General features: G+C 43.6%; 1 long non-coding RNA gene across 1 annotated transcript; it reads left to right on the top strand.

Annotated features, from left to right (window-relative positions):
- The first annotated feature begins 14,342 nt into the window (after positions 1-14,342).
- LOC132875389 (uncharacterized) lies at positions 14,343-15,565 on the top strand. Its single transcript, XR_009651815.1, has 3 exons — positions 14,343-14,635; positions 14,795-14,936; positions 15,217-15,565. It is a non-coding gene; the product is annotated as an uncharacterized LOC132875389 (long non-coding RNA).
- The last annotated feature ends 3,909 nt before the right edge of the window (positions 15,566-19,474 follow it).

Genomic DNA, 19,474 nt, shown 5'->3' with positions numbered 1-19,474 from the left:
TAATGCACGAGCCTCTGCCTCGTTTTAACTGCACTTGTCCCCCCCCCCCCCCCCCCCCCCCATGGCCCTACCTGTTAGCGCATCTTGAACTGGAGGATAAGGCCTAACTCTCCCAAAAACGGATGAAATTTTGGGCAGTGTGGATGTAAATTCTTCTTTTTTCTTTGCCGCTTTTGAGCACCACTTTTTTCTCTGGTACGCTTCATTGTTGTGTTTATTATTTTCATGTTTCATCGGACTTTTTCCATGCATTGAATCACATCGGGCGACGGGCCCCCCCTAGTGGTCGGCCCCCCTGCCTGGCGGGGGTATACTTTACGCAGGTGCGTGCAGGCCAATGACAGACGCAGGCAGGCCTTTGGGAAGTTAAGGGTAAGTCATTGGTTACTTCTATATTAGCACGGCCGAGTGCACTGCTTCCTCTGTTTTCAGTGTTTCTGTACTGCATTGGTACTGATACAAGCAAGTTGTTTAAGTTGAGTTAGCCTACTACCGAGGTGCTTTTGTTGTGTACTGTTGGCTGTTTTAGCATTTTATTCCGCGCAGTTATGTGCTGGCATATTGTGGGCTAAAGTCATGACCGATGGATTAATCTATGTATAGCCTCCTGTGCTGTTGGCTGTTTTGGCAGTTTATTCTGCGCACTTCTGTGCTGGCATGTTGTGGACTAAAGTCATAACTGATGCTGGGTTATTAGTGTTGGCTGTTTAGGCATTTTATTCTGCGCAGTTATGTGCTGGCATATTGTGGAAACGCACACGCGCGGACACACACGCAGCTCTGACAAAGCTGCAGGCATATTCCCATACTTTCCTCTGACCGAGCACCGCCGAGTGCACTTCTCTGTGTTCAGTGTTTCTCTCTATAGTGCTTTAGTACTGGTACAAGCAAGCAGTTTAAGTTGAGTTACCACCGACCACCGAGGTGCTTTTCTTGTGCATTTTAATCTGCGCGGGTCTGTGCTGGCTGTCATGACTGATAGCATTACGTGCGTGTCCGTGTATAACGTAGCCTATATGCATCATGTCCGACCTAACATTTCGGTGACACCCTCTTGCGATTGTGCCCCCCCTTCTTCAAATGCGTTCCGCGGTCTATTGCCATAACATTAGACAAAAAACAGCCACGCAACGGACTCAAAACAGTTTTTCTCACCCGACCAATCAGCAGTTGCGTGAATATAATAGCCAGTTTGCGTAGCGTGCCGAAAGCGCTCAATAATACAGTATCTGTCTGCAGAGCCAACACCAGTTTTACCGCTCCTCATTCACTGTTCCAGGTTTGATGTCGCATGCGGTGCTTAGGCCAAAAAAAAAAAGTGTGTGTGTTTCCGGTTACGTAGATTTCAAAACTAGGGTCGGTAGGCAGGCTTTTTTTTTTTTGAATTTTTTTTTTCAAGATGGCTGCCATAACCTATATTTAGACAGGAATAATTTCACAAAATATAATGAATTTCTTTGCAGGTCACCTGAGTTACCACCTTCTGATGAATCGGATGCAGCATGAGACACCTTTTAACATGAATGTTTCTGTAAATATAACAACTCAATACACCATGAGAGAGAGAGAGCAGCCCCGCCCCTCTCTGCTCCCTGAGTGCAGCTCGTCGCCTTGGTAACGGTGCAGGGAAAAGACACAATATAACAAGCAAAGAGCGCTTTTTCTCAGAGTTCCCTCTCCTCGAACAACGCTGATTTACACGGAAACAAAAGGAGCTATTCACAAAATTCTTTCACATTGAGTGCTACAAGGCTCCCATGAACACATTAATGTAATTTTTTTGTCCCTAGTGTAAAAAATGTGGACACTAGAGCGAGTTAAAACAAGTGACTTTTCTGATTTTGCAGTAAAAGCGCTGCCGCGTTTATAATGCGAGTCTATGGGAGAGCGCGGCTGTCCTCTCCTCACGTTCAGACTTCTCATTCAAAAACTGTAAATCCTATCGCTCAGGTAGACACTTGTCTTGATTCACACAATGTGTGACTACAACTTTTGAGAAAATTGTGTGTGTAGAGTGAAAATTGTGGCTGAGAAAACAGTTTAAATGAGAAAGTTAGAGCTTGGCGGCACAGCGGTGTAGTGGTTAGCGCTGTCGCCTCACAGCAAGAAGGTCCGGGTTCGAGCCCCGTGGCCGGCGAGGGCCTTTCTGTGTGGAGTTTGCATGTTCTCCCCGTGTCCGCGTGGGTTTCCTCCGGGTGCTCCGGTTTCCCCCACAGTCCAAAGACATGCAGGTTAGGTTAACTGGTGACTCTAAATTGAGCGTAGGTGTGAATGTGAGTGTGAATGGTTGTCTGTGTCTATGTGTCAGCCCTGTGATGACCTGGCGACTTGTCCAGGGTGTACCCCGCCTTTCACCCGTAGTCAGCTGGGATAGGCTCCAGCTCGCCTGCGACCCTGTAGAACAGGATAAAGCGGCTAGAGATAATGAGATGAGAAGTTAGAGCTTTTTTTTTTTTCAAGCTGCCTCCACTCAACTCCTGAGCGCCACTGGTGTGTAACGCAATAGACACCCATTATAAAGCCGGAATTTCTCCAGGTGTGCTCATGGTGTTTGATCTGTGACTGATCAAAAAGTATAGAACCTAGCAAAAAAGTTGAATGCCAGATCCACACAGGAGAATCATGTCTCTAGGTGAAAGACAAAATAAGTGTTATCTCTGCTTCTGTTCCCTCCGACGGCCCCGACACACTACTGCCTCCGCCGAGTGCGCGCGCACACCGCATGTCGGGGCCGCGGATGAGTTACTCTCCCTGATCAACGAAGTCTGCAGGGAATTTGGGGTTATTATCGGTACAAACAGCGCGAATCACAACTTAAATGAGTGCGGTTCAGTTTGACATTGTCAGTCTGTTAGATAAACATTTAATTTTATTAAAATCGAAAATTAATATTTAGAGCCTGTGGGCTACAAAAATAAGTCATTAAAGTAGCCGGCTGGACTTAATTGTGTAGTCGGCTGTATGGCGGCAGCCGGCGCTTGTGGAAAGCCCTGATTTTCCCAGTGAGTGACAAAAACTTCCAGTTCACGTGGTTGGGTTATATGTAAAAGTCGCGACTGGGAAAAAAACAAACAAAAAAAAGTTTAGGGTCGGGCGGTATGGATTAGGGTCGGTTGGGTAACCGGAAACACACTTTTTTTTTCTTGGCCTTACTGTGCCTAGCTCTGCGGCTCTGCACACAGACCCTTCTCAAAGCGCTTGCGATGCCATCGTTCAAACAGTTGTCCCAGGTGCCATGCCCTAAAAGATTGTGTTAGAGATTTAAAGGCATTTCAAATCGAATGAATGTTCAATAATTGTTGTACAGTAATGTTATTTGGCCATTAAGTGTTTGTTGTATGTGTAGTCTATTGCATCATTTTCAAATTTTATGCATTACACCTGATGTAATGCATGATGCAAACAAGTTTTGTACACGAGTTTGAATAATTAAAGACATTAAAAGCAGGAACTGCCCCGTCTTATTTGAATGCTATACTAAAGAGGTCCTTCCATCGGCGTCGCCAGGGGTATTTTACTGGGGCACGTGCCCCAGTATAGATCTGTAGTGCCCCAGTAAAAAAAATCCAGTGACGAAACGCTCTGAATTTTAAACTTGGGAATAGCTGCAATTTAATTAATTCATAACGTGGGGTAGGCTAACCGATGCGCGAAGAAGACCATCTACAATGCTTTTACATTGGTAGTTTTGGCTGGCCTCGCGCACACTAAGCAATGTGAAAAAAGTGTGCGCGTGACATGAGTAACATCTTGGTTGCTATGGGGACTGCAGACTCCAGCAGCCCTCAGATGCAATGAAATTCAGAGCAGGGGAAACCATCTCTCCGTGTTTTTCAGCTGTTTACAGGTTAGTAGACAGTAATTCCACTGTCATTTTTGTAACACACACACACACACACACACACACACACAGTGGTGCTTTTAGAGGCTTTTGGATTGTGTTTAGAGATGTTCAATGCTGAAAATGCGTGTGCTTACAAAGATATGTTTGGTGATTTAAAAGGTATCAAGTGTGAATACTGTTGGCCATTAAGTACTCTTGGTTGAGTTTAAAAACTCGGCGGTGTTGTATTGTATGTTAATATGTTCTTTTACAATATTACCAACAGTATAAGTATTACATTGCTATTATCACAAATGTTGCAAATATTCATACTGTTATTATTAAATGATTGACCTGGATTCAGTGTCCTCGTAATCATTTTGAGTTTTACAGCTCTAGTGACTAGTTTTAAGCAGGCCGTTTCTAAATATAAATATCAATATATAAATATATATTACATAAAATATAATATATATTACATAAAATGTAATATATATTATATAAAAAATATAAATATAAATATAAATATAGTGCAAAATTTTTAGCTCGTGCGCTTCGCGCGCTCGCATACATTTCCTGTGCCCCTTTTGTGCCCCAGTATGGTCTTGGGTCTAGTGACGCCCCTGGGTCCTTCCAGGATGCTGCGCTTCTCCAACATGAACTGATTAGCCATGCCTCCTGCTCACACAAAGCGACCCCAGTCCAAACTGTTATGCATGATGGTGTATGATCTAGACACTGTGTATGACTTCTTGGGCTATGTGAAGTTTTTGGTTTTGTTTATATCAGTGTATACCAGTGTAGGCAGCAATACTGACATCTCTGTTATAGAACAGTATCCTGTTACCTAGAATTATCACTCAATACTTTTTGCCTTCACTTACTGAATAATTACATAGCCCTGGCAGTAACAACACCAAAACCCAACATGATAGATCTCTGCATGAAATGCAGAACTTGGCTGGAGTCAACTGGATTTATAGGCTTTGTGCTGTCCTCCCTTTCATTTGCACCCATGGACCATGGGCATGGCCGTAAACTACCATTGAGGACACTGAGGTCATGTCTTCGGTATTTTTTTCAGAAATTAAAAATTGGTCTACGCTGAATTCGAGCAGTGATCAATGTAAAACGCAGCGTCCACATCCACATGTCATCTGTATTTCCCCCCAATAAAATTCACATTAGTCTAATGTCATGTGAAATCTCTCAGCCTCTCTCTCTATCGCTGCCGTGTCTAACGCAGCGTCACGTGACGCAGCCTAGACTAGTGTCGGCCGGGGAAGTTGGGTTTAGGATAAAACAGGCCGGGTGTAGACTACACTCTATCACATATCACCTAACCTAACGTAGGCTAATAGTCACATCGCATTATAGAGCTTTACTCGAGTGCAAAATGAAAACGTTGCAACAAACTAAATTACGGTTTGGACAGCCAACAGAAGAGCAGGGAAAGAGAAGGAGGGAAGGGGAGAAAATCTTGTCAGTGCAGTGGCAGACCGTTCAGCGGCGTCATGCCAACTTTCCAAGGGGAAACGTTTCATTGTCATTGCCTATTACAGTTTAGTTAGCATTTCGAGAAACATTCAAAACTACGTTGTCACAGGCCGCCCTGTGCAGGGCTGAGTAAACGGGCTGGTTCGAGTAACTCTCTCTCTTTCTCTCATAACTCTCTCTTTCTCTCTCACTCACTCACACAGACACACACACACAAATAATACACTGTCACACTCTAATACACAGTCTTCACACAGAACTAATAGCTCTACATTCTAATGTAATTTAAGATAATGAAATGTAAATAATGCCAATACTTCAGGTAGCTGAGCGGCCCGTGTATCATCCGATCATTCAAGTATTCCATTCAATCTGAAAAACGAAAAAACAAAAAAACCCTCAATATTTCGTTTTCCTGTTTTTCCTGTATGACCAAAAAATGAGGGATTGGTGTTTGTTTTCCTTTTTCCAACTCAAAACAGAACAAATAATAAACAGGGAAACCAAAACGAAATAACTAATTTACGATTATACGAGCAACTTAACTTTCATTTTAGATAAAACTAAATTCATTTGTATTCATGTCAGTCTCAAGAATTAGTTCTTATTCATACATTATAATTTTTTGCGCTCATTCAGGCTCCTTTTACTGGAAGCAAAACTCTAGGAAGATCATGGCTGTCACGAGTCTGACTTTCAAGCTGTCCAGCAAAAGAAGCGGAGAATCTCGTAAGTTGGAGTGCCAGTGACTTGTTACTCCTCCTCATATTTTCCTCCTGACATGAATCATCGTAAAATGCTAAGCATGTCCTCTAATAAAAAGCAAAGTTGGTCTGACACAGTATGTTGAAAGCGACAAAATGAATGCCATGTTGTTATTATCATTATTTATTATTACTATTATATTGCGATAATAATAATTGAGATCATCAGCTTAACATTAACAGCTTAATATATTAAATGAATAGGATGTATGAATAAATTACTTGATATATACATGCAATTTTTCTGTTTCATAGATGCAGAGATGATGGACTGTCGCTGAGGATCATGGGAAGGCTAATGTAGCGTGGGGAATAGAGAAAATCAATAATTGTAAATTAGAGTTATTATTTCGTTTTGGTTTCCCTGTTTATTATTTGTTCTGTTTTGAGTTGAAAAAGGAAAAAACATCAATCCCTCATTTTTTGGTCATATAGAAAAACGAAATAGAGTTTTTGCTTTTTCGTTTTCCAGATTGAATGGAATACTTGAATGATCGGATGATACACAGACCCGAGCAATACACTCAGTTCAGTTTTGACTTTTATGTCAGACAAAACTCCACAGTTTTAGGATTGTTGAAGTGTTATGAGCCAAAATTACATTACAGGCAATGGTGAGAACACTGTTTCAGAGAATGCATGCAAATGGATCTCAATTCAAGACAGCCAGATAGACTGATGCCTTTACATTACTGCTCAGAATGTCTCTCCACATACAGACACACACAAATAACACAAACTGTCACTCTCTCTCTCTCTCTCTCTCTCTCTCTCTCTCTCTCTCTCTCTCACACTTATAAGGTGTAATACTAAAGCTTACAATTCAGCAGTTCACACCCTTTCTGTCATGTGTATGCTGCAAATGTGGCCTTATTAGGGCAGAAAAAGACGCGTTGACTAAATTTGACCTTAAGCAGAAGAGCAATTACTGACTACGCCACCAGGGGACTTTCACCCCAGGAATATCAACCAGAAAACACTTCACAATGTTGACACGCAAGGTTCATTTGACTAAAGACACCAGAGACCAAAGTTATGAAAACACAAAAAGGTTATTTTATTTTGTTATGATGTTTACAAAAATAAAAGTTTTCCTTTACTTCACAATCACTTTCATTCACACTCCAAAGGACTGACTGACCTGTATGTGGGGTAAGGGAAAAATCAATATTAACAGGGCTGAGGCCTACCAGCAGGGGGCAAGATACCAGGAGACGGAGGAGGGATCCAAGGAGGCACACCATGCAAGCCCACGTGTCACACTCACTACAAACCAAGTCGAAATAAATCAAACACGGCAAAAGGAGAATTCCACACAGGCACACGTGAACACACACGGAAAATAGGAAAACACCACCACCTAAGGGATCAGCTGCCACCCCGCCTTGGGCACACAGTACCTGAAAAGTAAATAAACAGAAGAGGTATGAGAAGAGAAAATCAAACAAAAAAATAACATATATTTTAACAATATATAACAAATATATATATACACACACTACCATTCAAAAGTTTGGGGTCACTTTGAAATGTCCTTATTTTTGAAAGAAAAGCACTGTTCTTTTCAATGAAGATCACTTTAAACTAATCAGAAATCCACTCTATACATTGCTAATGTGTGGTTTTTGGTGCAATATCTCCATAGGTGTATAGAGGCCCATTTCCAGCAACTCTCACTCCAGTGTTCTAATGGTACAATGTGTTTGCTCATTGCCTCAGAAGGCTAATGGATGATTAGAAAACCCTTGTACAATCATGTTAGCACAGCTGAAAACAGTTGAGCTCTTTAGAGAAGCTATAAAACTGACCTTCCTTTGAGCAGATTGAGTTTCTGGAGCATCACATTTGTGGGGTCGATTAAATGCTCAAAATGGCCAGAAAAATGTCTTGACTATATTTTCTATTCATTTTACAACTTATGGTGGGAAATAAAAGTGTGACTTTTCATGGAAAACACAAAATTGTCTGGGTGACCCCAAACTTTTGAACGGTAGTGTGTATACATGTTATTTCACCTCCCTCACTGCCATCACCAGGAACTACCTGCAGGCCAGGACAATGATAACATTTTAACATAGCCTATGGAAATCCAAAGTTTACACATTATCATCACGCACAGAAATTGCAAAACTAGTTTTAAAACCGCTAAGTTCTAACTGTTAACCATAGCGAGAGGCTGGGCTACGTGTGTGTGTGTAAAGTGTAAACCAGTGCATGTGTGTTGCGTGAGCGGCAGTCAGTCAACAACTCTTCGCAAAGTTTCCTTATGAAACAATATGCTCGCTGAAATTATGGCAGGGAACGCCAGATTAAACATTAAAACTGCCTTCTGAGCACTGTATCTACAGGCTGCCACCGAAAGAAGGAGGCTACCAGAAAGGCATCTCTACTCCGTACGATTTTACTTTCACTATGACATTACTTTGAACAGACGATCAAAAAATTGCAAGGTGATATGATAAAGTAAGGCACAGTTTACTTAGTCTTTTTTTTTTAAACGATGCAATCGTTTTCTGCCTTTTGGCACCCTTCATCATGCCGTGTTGGGGTCCTGAACTAGGAGGCGCTGTCCCTGATATGCCTGTCAAACTTGTGGGTAACCATAGCAACCAAGCTCGAGCTCGCAACCCGTGCAGTCTGTGCAGTTGCCCCTATGTCTGTACTGCTGTGCACCTCAATAAACCGAATGGTAATTAGTCTTTTGATTTTTCCGTGAGGTTTGCCTTATGCAAAGAAAGACAGCATAGACGTTTTTTCCTCCCTATAAGTGGGGGGGACCGAACGAGGTGAATTTAAATCTGGGTGGGATGAATCCCCCCCCCCGTCCCCCCCTCTATCTGCGCCCGTGCTATGACGTCCTCCACAATTACAACATTTAGGAGTAGTTCCTTCTACACACTCTCCATAATCATGAGCCCCACCACATTTTGCACATCTTTTCTCCCCTTTACACATTTTAGCAACATGACCAAATTTTTGACACTTGAAACATCTCATTGGCTTGTGGATGAATTCTCTCACACTGTATCTCATGAATCCAAAATAAAGCTCTGTAGGCATCTCTTTAGTACTAAATTGAATTAAAATCGACTCAGTTTCCGCTTTTTCAAATCTCCTAGTTAACCGCTTTGCACTCTGAACAGCGTCACACCTTTCTTTTAGATGCCAAACTAGCTCCATGATCTCCACTGACAAAGGAATCCCATAAATCACACCTTTACTCCCTTGATCACCAACTCTAGCCACCTTCACTACCTTTGCTTTTCCAATAGCTTGCAACTTTTCAGCCCTCCCAGCTTGCTCTTCAGACATACATCCTAGTAATAGATTGCCATCATTTAGAATCCTAGCATATTTAACCTCTCCAACCTGATTCTTAATTATTTTTGTCAGCTTTATTGGATCCATGTTTTTAACTCCACCATCTTCAAACCTCACAACAACATTCCATCTCTCCTCAGACCCTTTAACTCTCAGTCGTTTAGCTTTATGCATTTTCCTTAATTGCCAACTACTACCATCCCCATCTAAATCATCCATGCTCCCGCAAATTTTAGTGTTGCCACCTGTCCCGGTTTTTCCTGATTGTCCCGGATTTTCATGGTCTGTCCCGGAAAAAAAAAAAAAAATCCGGGACACTGAATGTCCCGGTTTTTTGTACATAATGGGCAAAATGTGTATTTCAACTTGCGAGCCAGCTGAGAACCAGTTTGCTTTTCCGAGCTCGCCATGCTAAGCGGAGTCACGTCATTACGTCGCTGAATACGTCATTACGTCGCTGTATACGTCCGTTACGGCGCTACGTTTGCATAAACCTTGGCGCGAATATCAAAGCAAAAACACGGAAGAAGCAATAACAACAACAACAATAATAATAATAATGGATGACTTCGCGTTTGTACAGCTGCGGCTTCTCGCCGCTTAAAAATGGCGATCTTTCGCGGCCTTGTTATTGTTGTCGGTCTTAACAACTCCGCCCCCCCGCTGACGTAAGCGGTTCTTTCCTCTGGCCCAGCAGAGAGTTGGTGCTAGCCTGGAACCGGTTTTTCTGGCCCAGAGCCAGTTCTTTGTCAGTGGAAACAGAAAACCCGGTTCCAAACTAAGCACTGGCCCCGAACCAGCCCTGGAACTGCTTTGGTGGAAAAGGGGCAATGGAGGATGCTTGGACTGATAAAAGAAACAGACTCTCTGTTGCAATGGTGAAGGCTGAGCTTCAAGTCAGGCTAAACTTTAAGGCTGAACCCTGACAAGTGCCAAATCTGTGCGCCAGAGGTCAGCTACTTTGGCCATACGCTATCATGTGAAGGAGTCAAGCTGGACCCAGCAAAGGTGAAGGCGATAAGAGAAATGCAGCCACCCACAAACAGAGAGGAGTTAGAAACCATCCTTGGAATGGCCAACTACTTGGCCAGGTTTGCACCACGCCTCTCTGAGGTAAATGCACCATTGCGTCAACTGTTAAAGCAGGACAGCGAGTTCCTATGGGACAAAAACCACGACAAAACATTCATGCAGATGAAGGAACTAATAACACATCACCCCGTGCTAGCGTACTTTGATCCTCATAAAGAACTGAGGCTCCAGGTAGATGCTTCAAAATGTCGCGTCGGTGCGGTCATGCTCCAAGAGGAAAAGCCCATAGCCTATGCTTCCAAGTCACTCAACAGTACCGAAGTGAACTATGCTCAGATAGAAAAGGAACTGTATGCAGTGTTATTCGGCTGCAAGCGCTTTCATGAATATATGTATGGACAGCGGGTGATTGTAGAGTCTGACCATAAACCGCTAGAAGCAATCCTCCAAAAACCACTGGCTGCAGCACCACCGTGGTTACAGAGGATGATACTACAGCTCCAGAAATACGACATCCACATCACCCACCACCCCGGTAAGGACATTCCAGTCACTGACACGTTGTCTCAGAAGTCCATTGAGCACCACGACCGCAGCCTCATGGAGAGCATGGAAGCACAGGTACACACACTCATGAGTACTGTTCCAGTGAGTGACAGCAAGCTACTGGAGATCAAGGACGCGACAGCACAGGATCCACAGCTCACTGCGCTCAAAAGAGCCACACAGAATGGATGGCCTGACCACAGGAAGAAATGCCCGCCCAGCATCCAGGAATATTGGAATCACCGATATGAGATTTCTAAGATGGAAGGCATACTTTTCAAAGGTGAGAAGATAATAGCCCCTCTGAGCCTCAGAGGAAACATGATCCAACGCATACACACAGGACACATGGGCGTGGAAAAAAGCAAACACAGAGCGAGAGACCTCCTGTTCTGGCCTGGGATGGGCAAACAGATTGAAACAACAGTGGGACAGTGCAGTATATGCCAAGAAAGACGTGGTGCCAACCCTAGAGAACCCCTGCTGTCACACGACATACCCGAGAGACCACGGAAAGTAGTAGATACAGACCTCTTCACATGGAACACTCAAGCATTCATCATCATTGTAGATTATTACAGTAGATTCTTCAAAATGGCGAGGCTTACCAGCTACACCTCATCTGCGGTAATCTCCGAACTCAAATCCGCATTTGCTCATCACGGCATTGCAGAGACAGTCATCAGCGACAACGGACTGTGCTACAGCTCTGAGGAGTTCCGCCGCTTTGCCAACACGTGGGGTTTCACCCACACCACCACCAGTCCACGTTACCCCCAGAGCAACGGCCTCGCCAAAAAGACTGTCCAGACGGCAAAGCAATGTGCTTTACAGAGGAAATGCAAAAGCTGGAAACAGAGACCCCTACCTCGCTCTGCTGGAGCACAGGAACACTCCAGTGGACAACCTCCGATCACCTGCCCAGCTTCTGATGAGCCGACGACTATGCTCCGTCCTCCCAGTGACCAGCAGGCAACTACAGCCACAGGTTGTACCCCGGAAAGCCGTCCAAGATCGGCGAAAGGCATGCCAACACCGTCAACAAGTGTACTTCAACAGAGGTACCAAGGCACTGCCTCACTTACCTGTTGGCGCACCTGTCCGCTTCCGTCAGGATGACGGATCATGGAGACCTGCGACGGTAACACAACATGCACACACACATAGGAGCTACCACGTGCAGACAGGAGATGGACAGACTCTGCGGCGCAACCGCTGGCACCTCCGTGAAAGCAGAGATGCCCCAGACACCAGGGACACACAACACGCAGACATGGACACGCAACACGCAGACATAGACACGCAACATGCAGACATGCAACACACAGACATGCACACCAACAACACACAACCCCCACACCCTGCACCTACCAACCACCCGAGACCCGCAGACCAACATCACCCTGGTTACACAACAAGGTCTGGCCGCATTTCCAGGCCAAGGCAAGTTCTCGACCTGTAATGTAAAGGGTGTAGGCGGATCGCTGTCCAAACAAAAAAAGAAAAAAAAATCTACTTACCTGTCACTTGATTCACCTGTTACTTGAAAATGCATTAACTTACCTGTTGTTTATTGTTGTTTGACTTACCTGTTACCTAAAAGAAAAAAAGATAATGAGTTCACTACCTGAGTCCACTTACATGTGACCTGAATCTTACAAGAAATTTACACTTTTCTTCCTACTTAGAATGCTACTGAATTCATTGCGCTTACCTTATCTCTGCTGCCTGTACTTGTTTACATTTAGCAATGACACTAATGACCAGAGAATGTACTTTTCAGATTCCTTACAAGTGCCTTAAGCACACGTTCATGAAGTTAATGAATGGAATGCAACTTTCTCTTTAGTGCCCCAAGCACAACTGTTGTGTTAACCAATTGAATGTCATATATCCTAAGTGTTTTAAACACAAGTGTTCTGTTCATGAAATGAATATTTTGTGTTTATGTGATGCCATTTTTCTCTTAAGAAGGGAGCTGTAACATCCTGACTGTATGTCCTGAAAGGGACACCGTAGCCCCTGGGCATTATCCCAGTGCTCCCGCGAGATTTGTATGTTATCTTCTAAATGGTGGAATAAACGACCAGTCAGTTATGTCCAGTGTGCGTCCCAGTATTCTTATATAAGTTAGTTTAGCCAGTGTGCAAACAGGGAAACATTACAGCCAATAGTCTGGACTTTTGCAGCTCATGAGTAGCTTACAAGTGCTTTCAATCTTTAACATGATTACATGCCGTTTTTGTAGCAAAACACTGCTGACATTGAGATATATAGGGAGTAGTGAGTAGTGAACGAGTGAGAGATTTCGGACACAGGGAACGTCGGCGGATGTTGGTCACTTTGATTTCCGCTGTACGTTTTACTTCCGTCCTACGATGTCTCACACAAGTCTCAACAAATCTCATTTACAGCCATTGCTTTGATATATGGACTGATCTATTACAGAGCAGATTTCAAACACTCAGAACTAAAAAATTGCCTTCAGTTCCTCTTTAACACGTGCAGTAGTGATTGGCTGAGAGCATGAATCAGATCACCTCTCAGCCAATCACAGCACATCTAAGATAAGGATACGGAAATTCCTGGAATTATCCAAATCAGTGTAAACAATGACACGTGAAACTCTCCGAATGCTGAAAATATGCTTATTCGATCAATACACGGGCAAAACTCAGGCGGTCTGTATTTGTACGTAATTATGCTTCAAATCCGTAGCTGCTACGCCCAAATCATGTACATTGGCATCTTTGCTTTAGTGGGACTAACAGCACATGGCAGGACTCGGGGACGTTTCTGCTCCCGGAAGTGTAGCTCGATGGATGTTTTTTGTTTTCTGCACCACTCTATAAGTGGAAACTCTCGAGGCTCTACCCAGGAGAGCGTCGGTTTACGGAACCGACCTGTCGAGCAGACTTTTTCCTTATTCTGATGTCTGATGCGAACATTAAGTCCAGGTGTACAGGTGTTCCTAATAATGTGGATGCTCAGTGCACAGTAATACAGTGTAGAAAAATATCCAGGATGATGTTTAATACGTATAAGATTTCGCAAATAGTGTCGCAGAGAATTTATTAGTCTATTTAAGTCAGGAATAATGATAATAACAGCTTAAGCAGATGTCAAGAGATCCATATAGCATGGAAGTTTTATTTTCGGGATTGAATTTTATTTTTGCTCGTCTGTGCATGTGAGTGTGTGAGGGTGTGAGTGTGTGTGTGTAAGTGAACACACACACACACATTTACACACAGTACCAGGCCTGAGTGGGTACTGATGGATGGGATAAAGCACACACCCTCACACACTCACATGCACAGACGAGCAAAAATAAAATCCAATCCCGAAAATAAAACTTCCATGCTATATGGATCTCTTGACATCTGCTTAAGCTGTTATTATCTCCCTATCTGTGCCCTGAAAAGTGTCAGGAGCCCAACCATTCGTTTCACTTACATTTGAGTGTGATTCCTTCTTTTTTAGGGCGATCCTGCTTTACTTCCACACGGTTTATGCTCAGTGTTGACAGAACCATTGTTCAAGAGAACATCCCCTCCTTTGTGTCGTCAATATGTATGATGTTTGGAAGCCACTACAGCTTCAGCATCCATTATCCATCCGAGCTGGCATCCACCCTAGAGTTCCTGCAGAGGTGTGTTATTTTGGATTGTTCAGCCAACATTTTCTCTGTATTGAACTGTAACAACAACAAAAAAGTAAAAAAGTTGCTTGATGTGGTATTTTATTGTTGTTGTTTTGGAAGTTACGTTATCATTAATACATTTTGTCTGTTTTTCTTCTGTTTCCCAAGGTGCTTTTTCTCCATAAATCCTGAGAAGGGGACAAAAGTAGAGAAGTCCAGTACCTCCTGTCTACACGTGAACCCCAGAGTCCTCACCTTGATCCAAGACCTTTCAGATCATGAGTGGCGGGACATCTGAATATGGACTCAAGTAAGCCGTGGTTTGTGGTGATGTCCTAGTCACAGATAAAACTTTTCTGTGGGTGGGTTAGTTCTTTAAACTTTAACAGTAAACATTACAGATGAAAATCTTTGTTTGAAGTTGTGAGTTTGATTGTGTTTGTGAGTGTGCATGTAAGTCTGTGTCTGTGAGTCTTAGTGCATCTGTGAGTCAGTCTGTCGGTGTCTGTGTGTTTGTGAGTCTCAGTGTGTCTGTAAGTCTGTGTATTTTATCATTCATATATTTGTCTGTTTATCTTCTGTTTCCCAAGATATATCTGTGAAGATACTCAGTCATCCAGGTACATAGCAATCTGTGGTTGGTAGAAGAGAGCAACTGGACTTGCTTGAAAAGTCTTGAAGACGTTTCGCCTCTCATCTGAAAGGCATCCTCAGTTCTGTCTGTCTAATAGGGAGTATCCAGTATTTATCCTCTCATGGATCATCATAGAATCCGAATCAGAATGCTGACGGCTGCATTGTAGGTGGCTGATAGATGTCTTAGACCCCCACCTCTGTTCAGTGATGGTCGTTCCAGGTTGACAAAAATGAACGATCCTCTCGTTTTATGTGTCACAGTTTTCTTGAGGTGGCTTAGTTCTTTTGTTTTAACAGTAAACATTACAAATGAAGGGCGGCACGGTGGTGTAGTGGTTAGCGCTGTCGCCTCACAGCAAGAAGGTCCTGGGTTCGAGCCCCGGGGCCGGCGAGGGCCTTTCTGTGCGGAGTTTGCATGTTCTCCCCGTGTCCGCGTGGGTTTCCTCCGGGTGCTCCGGTTTCCCCCACAGTCCAAAGACATGCAGGTTAGGTTAACTGGTGACTCTAAATTGACAGTAGGTGTGAATGTGAGTGTGAATGGTTGTCTGTGTCTATGTGTCGGCCCTGTGATGACCTGGCGACTTGTCCAGGGTGTACCCCGCCTTTCGCCCGTAGTCAGCTGGGATAGGCTCCAGCTTGCCTGCGACCCTGTAGAAGGATAAAGCGGCTAGAGATAATGTGATGTGTGTGTGATTACAAATGAAAATCTTTGTTTGACATTGTGTCAGAGTTTGTGTTGGTGTGTTTGCCTGTGAGTCTGTTTGTGAGTCTTGGTGTGTCTGTGAGTCTGTCTATATTTACTACTCATTAAAGGCCCGGTCCCACTGGCCGATGGACACAAAACGTATGCAAAAAGGACACAGCGGACGAGCAAAATTTCGGGGGTGGCTCTATCCGTTTTCATCCGCTCCACAAATGGACAAAATTTGCGAAAACAGAACGGAAAAGAACGGACGTGGGTAGTATATAGCGGGGATGTTAAACGCATGTTCATAGGAAGCCTAGCGGATGAAAGCGGATGGAAGTGGATGACAGCTCCGAAGGGGTTACCGGTGATAACTGAGAAGCGGACGCATAGCAGAAAGAGCGGATGCATAGCGGATGAAGGGGATGCATCACGTACGCCTAACGGAAACAAAGGGCATGTTGCGCGGATGTATATCGGATGCAGACCGATTGTCCGCTAGGTGTCCTTCTACATACTCTAGACATACTCCAGACATCCTAAATATACGAGATACATCCCAGATATAAACGCTTTGTCCGTTTTGAATACTTTATATACGAGATGCATACACTTACATCCTTTCTATTTCCGTGCTACTAACGATGAATAGACGTTTCATGTACCTTATCTTTCCTCCCTCTTTCCGTTTTCAGCTGCAGCGGATGTGAGTTGCGAGGATGCCCAGAGGATGCAGAGAGGATACAGCAGACGTTTAACGGATGATAACGGACGTAGAACGTTTGTTGCTCGTATATGTCGCGGATTTACATCGTACACAGCGGAAAGTTCATCCGTTCTAAAAGTTTTGTGCAGCTCAAAACTTTTTGCGCGGATGAAATCACAGTGGACGGATGCTCGATGGATAGAGCGTATGAAGCACGTATGCAATGAGTACACAACGGATGCATAGCGTTTTCCAACGGATGGCAAAGATTTTTTTACGTTTTACATCCTCTTTGCATCCATAAGTGCAGTGGGACCGGGCCTTTAATGAAGACATTCCTTAAAGAATTCAATGATAGCATGTAGATATTAATTTCACTACAAAACATTGCTATTAATACTACAAAATATCTCATCTCATCTCATTATCTGTAGCCGCTTTATCCTGTCCGACAGAATCACAGGCGAGCTGGAGCCTATCCCAGCTGACTACGGGTGAAAGGCGGGGTTCACCCTGGACAAGTCGCCAGGTCATCACAGGGCTGACACATAGACACAGACAACCATTCACACTCACATTCACACCTACGCTCAATTTAGAGTCACCAGTTAACCTAACCTGCATGTCTTTGGACTGTGGGGGAAACCGGAGCACCCGGAGGAAACCCACGCGGACACGGGGAGAACATGCAAACTCCACACAGAAAGGCCCTCGCTGGCCACGGGGCTCGAACCCGGACCTTCTTGCTGTGAGGTGACAGCGCTAACCACTACACCACCGTGCCGCCCCACTAAACACCTGTAAGGTAATATTGAAGGAGAAGCAGCTGAGCTTTGGCAGGATGTGGTTTGAACGTGAGTAAACAGAGCTCAGCTACTGTCCCAATTAAACCATGATTATTGACTCCTGTCTAAAAGCCTATGGCAACCAATGCTGTTTGCACTTGCCCTTGTGTACACGTTATTTTATCCTGGTTCATGTTTAGCTGATCTCAACGCTGCCAACTGCCACCAGGAAGAGTGGAATAGAGGAGGAGGAAGAGGTTCTGCAGCCAACTGTCTAACCTACTCAGTGTGCTGCACTGAAATGTGAAAAAGGAGAACGTGTATGTGCTTGTTGAACATCTCATTACAAAACCATGAGCATTAATAAGGAGCTGTTTTCCACCTAAGAGCCTCCACCCTTCTGGGGAGGCTTTACACTGATTTTGGAGCATTGCTGTGTGTATATACACTGTAAAAAGAATCATTTTCAAATTGTAAACTGGAATTGGGATTCAAAGTTGAATGAATAGCTAAATATTCCTTCCGAATGTTGAGGTAACACTTAAAAAATGAGTTGAGTGATATTTTTTCCTTCTCTCATCTGAAGTTCAAGTGATATGAGAAAGAGAGTTGAGCTAAATTAGATTCTTAATTTCTTGTTGAAAGCGTTTTGTCACCACACGTGCGCACTTCTTCCTCCTTTGCAATGGCTGACAGACTGTCTGTGATGACTCCATTTTGTGATGAGACACTTAAAGGAAGACTGACTGCCAACATACCTCTGTGCAACTTTAGCTAAAGTTTATTGATAGAGATTGATTGGAAGAAAAATATATAGATATTTAGGCACTGTATGAACCATTTCACTTTACATCATTATATAGTTACAATCGAATGTCAAACTTGATGTCAAATAGTTGTTTGGTTACATCTGTAACATCCACGTGTGTTTGCACATATAGTGCCACTAGTTCTAATCCCCATGCACCTGTTCCTGATTAGAGCTCAATCACAGCGCAGACATTTATATGAGGACTCTGAGTAACACACACACACACTTTGTGACAGCCTTGTATTTTGTGTCGCTTTTGTGGTTTTGACCCTGTTTGTGTTTTTGGACTGTGAGTATTGTATCCCTCTGATATCCTGTCTGTGTCTCACTCCACCACTGCCTGGTTTTGTCTCTGTTTTGGATCTGTTTGCTGCGTGTTTTCAGTAAAACTCTTCCTGCGATTACATCCATCTATCGCCCTTACACGACACAAACTGTCAACTGTCCAACAAGCGAGTGGACTAATAAAACTGTTTTAACTCGTTTTATATGAAACTGTAATGAATATTTTCTGTAAAATGTGTTCATAAATAGTTCCACATAATTTTTTTAAAAAGCAAATTAAAGACAAGCGCTGGATAAAAACCCATCTGTCTTGTGTAAATAAAGATGCACATTTCGTTGTCTGGTGGTCACGTGTTTTATGAGATACGTTGCCTTGCACTTATGATCCGGTTCCCTGTGGTGGGACACGGACGCATGTATGGTCACGAAAGCCATCAAAAATCAGGTTGTTGCTTTACCATATTCTGTTAAGTATTTAGTACTTATAAGTACTGAAGCATTTAAATCTCAGCTAAAGACTTTCCTCTTTCACAAAGTCTACAGATTATAACTTGTACAACTTTTAATTTTACAATTATTTTTTGTTTTATTTTGTAAATACATTGAGACTTGGTGTAATGCATTTCTAAGAATTATTATTATTATTATTATGGGCGGCACGGTGGTGTAGTGGTTAGTGCTGTCGCCTCACAGCAAGAAGGTCCTGGGTTCGAGCCCCAGGGCCGGCGAGGGCCTTTCTGTGTGGAGTTTGCATGTTCTCCCCGTGTCCGCGTGGGTTTCCTCCGGGTGCTCCGGTTTCCCCCACAGTCCAAAGACATGCAGGTTAGGTTAACTGGTGACTCTAAATTGAGCGTAGGTGTGAATGTGAGTGTGAATGGTTGTCTGTGTCTATGTGTCAGCCCTGTGATGACCTGGCGACTTGTCCAGGGTGAACCCCGCC

This window comes from Neoarius graeffei, chromosome 28 (genome assembly GCF_027579695.1).
Source record: "Neoarius graeffei isolate fNeoGra1 chromosome 28, fNeoGra1.pri, whole genome shotgun sequence".
Taxonomy (NCBI): domain Eukaryota; kingdom Metazoa; phylum Chordata; class Actinopteri; order Siluriformes; family Ariidae; genus Neoarius; species Neoarius graeffei.
The sequence above is the reverse complement of the archived record's forward strand: the minus strand, read 5'-3'. Positions and strand labels throughout refer to the sequence as shown.